The following is a 7,325-nucleotide window of genomic DNA, read 5'->3' as shown; positions in this document are numbered from 1 at the left end:
CCAAGTCATCTCACCCCCATCCTCTTAAAAAACCCCAATTTTGTTAAGGACTGTGTCTATTTTTACCCTCCCCATTCCTGGTGCCTTCGATGCCTTTTGCGGCCCCTCCCCTTCTGGGCCACACTTCCCAACAAAAGGGTGGCTCATTTTTCATGCGCTATCAGCCAACGTCACCCTCCCAGGCATTTGTCCTTGTTTCCCTGAGTGTCGGAAGTTCTCCGTCTTCCCACTAGGACTTTCTGAGAGCGTGGAGTGTGTCCCAGAATTTCTAATCCTCCCTGTTGCAGCTGAGCCCCTTCCCACACTCAGCTTAAGAAAAAAGAAAAAAAAAAAGAAGAAAAGTAAAAGGCCCACGGGGAGCAAGGCACGCAGGCCTGGCCGGGTGGCTGGGCTGTGTCGGTGCTGGTCGTGTACTGCATGCTGCCGGTCCTTGCGCTTTCCTCGAGGGGCCAGGGGTGGGAGAGAGATTGCGGCCATCAAGATAAGGCAGAGCATATTCAAACTGGAAGCAAAAATGGGCTGTTTTTCTCAATAGTAAGTAATCAGGGAACAGGAGGATGTAATTTGCAGATTAGGAAAGTGAACAAAGAACATAAAATTAACTTTATAGCAAAGAGGAGCGTGGTTTGTTTGAAGAAATAAACCTCCATAAAGCATTATTGTTGATAAAATCGGACTGTTGATTTAAACTAAATAGGAAATATGACCAAATCAGTGAGAAGAGCAGGACTCAGTGGAAGTTGAGGTTGAAACTTCAAGCAGGCATGGAAGGCTGGGATGGGCCTGAGAGAGCTGACCACCTGGTGTGTGTGTGTGGCCAAAGTGAGGATACCTGTGCCAAGGGCACAGATAGGAGGGCTGTGCCTTACCAGGATGCCTAAATTGCCTTTGTGTAGGGATTGTCTTTCTTTTAAAAGTGGCCTTCACTTCTAAGAACTGGTAAAAGGCAAATATGCTATTGCACAGATGCAGTCACCCTCTTGCTTTCTCCTCCTATTTTTACTTCTCAAATACTCACAAACGCACATCAGAAACACCAGTGACTCTCCCCTCAAACACCAGCACTGACCTGGGTTCCAAAGCAAGAGTCCCTGAGCGATGCCTTTGATGCCGAGGTGATTGGAGCTGGGCTTCTGCCTGCTTTTATCACAGACAGGTTGACCGGATTAGGATAATACCTCTGCAGTGGGCAGTGAGCAATCCAGCTCTATGCTGTGAGAAACGCTTTATTACCTAAAGCAAAGTCTTCTTGGCCTCACATTGACCGGGATGTGAGACTTTTGTTGTTTTTGTTGTCTTTGACCTGCTGAGGCCAGACTCTTCCCAAGGACTGAAGTTCAGAGAAGCATCCCTGCCTAGCAGTGTGCCTCAAAGTCTTTATTTACCACTCCAGGCATTCTCTCCTCTTTTTTCCATCTTGCTCTGGGCCCCTGGAAACTGCATCATGGGAATCCCTCACCTTCTGGCTTTCTATATGGTTCAGCTGATGGGAGGCACCAGTAAAAGACCATGGGCACAAGGAGAGGGAGAGGTCAGTGTATTCACTCCCTTCCTGCCAGGCTGTGGGCTGGCAGTGGCTTTCTCTACCAAATTCAGAGCTCCCTTTCAGCTACAGCTACAGCCCCAGCTAGAGTGCTCTCTGGGTTTAGGGCCCCGACTTTGTCCCTTCAGGCATTGGGTTGTCATGAACCCACTGATGCTGCTGCACCTTGGATGCTTCACCATCCTTTATTGCTTCCTTTAAATATGCCCTCGCATCAAAACAGTTCCTTTGTTAAACTCTCCTCTAGTGCCCGCATTTGAGTGTGTCTTCCTTGAAGAGTCCTGGTGGATATAAGTGATGAGAGCTCCTATGTGGAAACCAGAAGGCCTGGGCTGCAGCTGAAGACCTGTCACAAGTTCACCGTGTGACTTTGGGCAAATTGCTTCTCCTTTCTGGACTCAGTTTCTTTACCTGTGAAATGGGGATGGTGATTAGATGACTTTTCAGCTGATACATGCAATGATTCTGTTTTCACTCGTGGTATAGTGAGCAGAGCTTTGAAAGAAAATAAACATGGATTTGAATCCTGGCTCTGACACTGACTAGGTATGTGACCTTCACCCAGGTACTTACCCTCCCTGAATCTTGGTTGGCATCATTAGTAAAACAGAGACAATAACCCGTTCCTTGCAAGTTTCAGGAGCGGATTGAATGAAATGACATGTGTGAAAGCAGCTAGAGCAGTTCCCATAAAACAGGCATCATCCAGTCCACTTGGGAGCCTTTCTCTTCTTTCCCGGCTTTCCTGGTGGGAACATGCCAGCATGAGGGACGAGAAGTTTGTTGGCTCCAGAGGTTCCCATTTGTCCCATCTCTAATACTGCTTATTTGTTTTGTTGACAGCTCAGCCCGCAGACTCCCTTTCCTTTATCCTTTCCAATCTGTTTGGTCCTTGCAGACTTCTCACTGGAGTCATTCCTTTAAAGGGAGAGCAGGACTGTGGTTTACTGAGGGAGAAAGCCAGAATGTGGTGCTGCTTGGCTGGCCTGCTATTCCGACCAGCACAGGGGTCTCTTTCAGCTCAGTTCCCTGGGACAATTGATACATTTCAGGGACCTTAACCTTTGTGCTTTAGGCAGATATCACTTTTATAACAGAGGTAGGGCCCATATTTTTCATGGTAATTACTTGGCCCTAGATTTTAGGCCAAAAAGAACTGTCACCCAACTAGTCCTGCCTGGCTCCAAACTTGTCAGAAGTGATTGTATATAGATTTAAAAAAAAAATATATATATAGAGGGAGCTAGGCACGGTGGCTCACTCCTGTAATCCCAGCACTTTGGGAAGCCGAGGCCGGCAGATCACTTGAGGTCACGAGTTCAAGACCAGCCTGGCTAACACTGTGAAACCCCATTTCCACTAACAATACAAAATTAGCCAGGTATGGTGGTAGGCACCATAATCCCAGCTACTTCCAAGGCTGAGGCTAGAGAATCCCTTGAACTCAGGAGGCGGAGCTTGCAATGAGCCGAGATCATGTCATTACACTCTAGCCTAGGTGACAGAGAAAAACTCTATTTCAAAAAAAATCTTTTAACACTTTAAAATATACTTTTATACTTTTGTATATGAAGCGGGACTCTTGAAATGTTTGCTTAAAGTTTCAAAATTTAAGTGTGTGTGTGACTTGCTGATAGGCCCAGGTATGGACAAAGCCATGAGTGAAAGGAAATTTGTCAATAATATTCTTCCATTCATATGCAGTGTCTTCTTTTTTCATTTCAGCCTCTCAGTCTGCAGAGGCTCAACATCTGTAGCTGCCCATAGTTGGCTAGAGACCCCTTGCAGTGACTTTCAGGGTCAAGGTGGGGACCCATAATTCTGTCCCCATTGAATATCAACATATCTGCCTATGTCTATCAGTACCCACTGAATACTCCCAAGTATATCCATCTTCTTCTATCCATCTAGCCATCCTCCTATGCACAAAATGTTGTAGGCTTTCTGTAGTAATTTCAGAAAAAGTGTCAGTCACAACTCCAGGCTTAAAAAAAGTAAAGTGTATTTGGATACTCCAAACAAAGATAAAATGTTCTTTCAAAATATCAGGTCAAACAAGAACTAAGTGCCCAATAGTGGTAATAGGCATTATTGAAGTTCACAGGAATCAGAAAGCACAACGTGGCAGATAATAAAGACTAACTTTAGAGAAGAAATGGAGAAATTTCTTCAGTCTCCTTTAAGCTCTGAAAAATAATCAGGCCTTAAAGAATGAGTAGGGATTATGTGCATAGAAAGAAGGAGGAAAGCCTATGAGAGAAGGCATGGGGGATAGGAGAAATGATAAAGGCTAGGAAATAGAAATCTGAAAGTAGACTGGTTTGGCTAAAGTGGAGTGTTTGAGAAAGTAGCTAAGGTAAGACTGGAAAGGTTGGTTGATGCTGATTTATGGAAAAAAGGCTGGAGCATGAAACTGAGGAACATAAGATTTCCCTGCAGGTAATGAAGGATTCTTGAAGGTTTTTCTAGCTGGGGAGAAGCATCTAGCAGAAGTATGCAGAATGACTTAGGCTATGGGTGTTTGCCTTATCTGTCAACTAATTCATAGATTCATTCAACACGAGTTGCATGAGCTTTCCTGTGTGCTTAATTCACTGGTCATGACTTGGCACTGCTTATTATTGTTATTATTTTTTGAGACAGAGTCTCGTTTTTTCACCAGGCTAGAGTGCAATGGCACGATCTCGGCTCACTGCAACCTCCGCCTTCCAGATTCAAGCGATTCTCCTGCCTCAGCCTCCCAAGTAGCTGGGACTATAGGCACCCACCACCTCACCTGGCTAATTTTTGTGTTTTTAGTAGAGACGGGGTTTCACCATGTTGGCCAGGATGGTCTCGATCTCTTGACCTCGTGATCCACATGTCTCAGCCTCCCAAAGTGCTGGGATTACAGATGTGAGCCAGAGCACGTGGCTGGTACTGATTATTATGTCCTAGTTCTTTCAGAAGCCAAAGGAGACTTAGCCTTTGCTTTGGGGAGAGCTGTTTCTTCATCAAGACCAAATAATTAAGATGAAGAACAAGAGAGTAACCATTGCAGTTAACTTTTTTCAAGAAAATATTTCTATTGTAAAATTAAACCCAGATATAGAAAACCAAGCAAAACAAATATTTAGCTTATTGAATTATATAGTGAATACCATTGTTAACTACCACCCACATCAAGAAATAGAATTGCTGGCTACTTGTGTAACCCCTTTACATGTCCCAGGCCAACACAATCCCTCCCTCCCTCTGAAAGTAACCATTATCTTGACTTTTATAGTAATCACTTTTTTTTTTTTTAAACTTTAACAGTCTTTTATTGCCAAACCCCGTGCAACTGGTAACTCTAACCCAGCTAAGAGTGAAAACGGCATTGCTAACAAGATCAAGGATGGAGGGGCAGACCCAATAAAGATTTTCTCTTAAAACAAGGATTGGGAAAATATATATATATCTGCATAAGTGTTTTTTAAAACTAAAACTTTCCAATGTTGCAGAAAAAATATTCCAAAGTGATTTCAATTCATTAAAATCAGCATTTGGCAGCTTGTGCTGCCTTAGAAATCCAAACTCAGGATAACTCTGGGAGAAAATCATCCCCTCCCATTAAAAGAATTCCCATTTTTCCTCTTCCTTGTTTAAATTTCACTGCATATTCCACAAAACACCCGAAGAGTAACAACAAGAGCCAGCTCACTTCTCTCAGCCCCTGTCTATCTGTTCAGGCTCACCCCAGATATCCCTTAGAAACTTTCACCTCTACTACAATCAGGAAATTAAGCCCTAATTTCGGGGCTGGATTTCTAGAAACTTGTTTAACATCCTCATGCTTTCTTCACTCCTTGAAAGATCAAGGGAGCAGTGTACCTGGCAGAGACTGGAATGGCTGCTGGGCTGGCCAAAGGGGACCTTTCTTTCCTTTTTTGTCTGAGACCAAGTCTTATTCTTTTGCCAGGCTGCAGTGCAATGGCGAGATCTTGGCTCACTGCAACCTCTGCCTCCTGGGTTCAAGCGATTCTCCTGCCTCAGCCTCCCGAGTAGCTGGGACTACAGGTGTGCGCCCCCATGCCCAGCTAATTTTTGTATTTTTAGTAGCGATAGGGTTTCACCATGTTGGCCAGGATGATCGCGATCACTTGACCTCGTGATCCGCCCGCCTCGGCCTCCCAAAGTATTGGGATTACAGGGGTGAGCCACCGCACCTGTCCGGAAAAGGAGGTCTTTCTAAGCAAACATGCCCCGATATCTTGTAACTGAAAGTCTAACCAGGCAAAACCAGGGAGCATCTGGCACCGAACTATGGCTGTACCTAAAGGTGCACATCTCCCCACTTTAGCCGTACGGGTAAGGGAGGTAAAGAGAGGCAAGTGAGTATTTGACCTCATCTGTCTTCTGAGAAAATTGTGTATTTTAGGCCAAAGCTGTGTTGCAGAGAAAGTCATTTGGTCAAGTGATAGCCTTTGCTGTGTCTGCCTGGACAGAGTTGCCATTCCTGGGCAGCCTGTTTCATGGCTGCTTTACAGAAGCTTTTCATCCTCATGCAGAATACTTAAAATTAATAGGAAAAATTTCAATTAGACTTCATACCTGACAAATACTTTAGCAGCAGTTTCTCAATAACCGTTAATGGAGACAGACTACCTCTCAGTTGAGTATCACAGCTCCTTCCGGTCAGTAGGCTTCTTGCCTGACCTCTCTAGCAGCTCATTGGTCTTAGAAAAGTGTCTACATCCAAAGAAACCTCTATATGCTGACAACAGGGAGGAATGAGCCGTTTGCAGTACATGGTGCCACTTCCTCTCCATGGCACTGTCCTCTTCTGAGCATAAGAACCCCAGAGCAAGAAGGCAAGGCCATTGGAGTTCTGGTTTAGCCAGAACACAGCTGCATTAGCAGAGATTGCTCCCAGCCTGTCTCCTTATGATAATGGGCTTGATGGGCTTGGAACAGTGAGGACAGCATTGAGTAAAACATCTTGTTTGACCCACCCAGATAAATCTCCATGGCTGGGATGAACAAAGCCATCTATGTCTTTAGACATCTCTTTATAAATGTTTTCCAAACTGGGCAGAGGTGGAACAGGTCTTTGAACACAAAAGGAGATCCATGAGCTTGGTGGGGTCCATGATATGGATCCTGTCTTGGAATGACATCCTTCATATCTCTTATGTCACACATCTGGGTCCAGGTGAAGATTTGGTGTGGGTGAGGATAAACAGTGTAATGCTTGCTTTCTACTGCAGCAGATCACATGAGCTTTATAAAATATGGTTTCCCAAATTCTTTGCTGAGGTGCTTCTTCCAATCTCACCAAAGCCCACGGCCATGTTGTAGGTGTGAGTCTGAGCAGGGCTGTGGCCATGTTTCTCTGGACACACATTAACTACTCTGCTCAGTGGTGAGGAGGGCCGTGTCCCAGGCTCACCTTGCCCAGCCTGGTCCTTCTTGGCAGGGCTGGCTACCACATGCCCATTATCTTCAGCTGTGGCAGCCACACCGGTCCCCAGGTCAGTGGGCTTGGGACTCTGGGCATGTCACTTCCTGGGAGGCTAGGGGAGAAGAAGAAGTAGAAAGTCTTCTGGCCAATCACACTGGAGCCCAGGAGGGGACCCATGAGGCTCATCCTGGCTATGGCAGTCAACAGTTGGCCTACTTTCTTGCATTTATTTATGATTTTGTTATTCAAGTATGCGTCCCTAAACTGTATAGTTTAGTCTTGCCCATATATATATTATATATATCATACATAATATATTATATAAAAATATATATTATATATAAATATATATAGTATATA

General features: G+C 44.7%; 1 pseudogene; it reads right to left on the bottom strand.

Annotated features, from left to right (window-relative positions):
• Positions 1-6,183: 6,183 nt before the first annotated feature.
• LOC108518330 (uracil-DNA glycosylase pseudogene) lies at positions 6,184-7,151 on the bottom strand (annotated as a pseudogene).
• Between the last annotated feature and the right edge of the window lie 174 nt (positions 7,152-7,325).

Source organism: Rhinopithecus bieti, unplaced genomic scaffold, assembly GCF_001698545.2.
Source record: "Rhinopithecus bieti isolate Rb0 unplaced genomic scaffold, ASM169854v2 scaffold_2915, whole genome shotgun sequence".
NCBI lineage: Eukaryota > Metazoa > Chordata > Mammalia > Primates > Cercopithecidae > Rhinopithecus > Rhinopithecus bieti.
The sequence above is the reverse complement of the archived record's forward strand: the minus strand, read 5'-3'. Positions and strand labels throughout refer to the sequence as shown.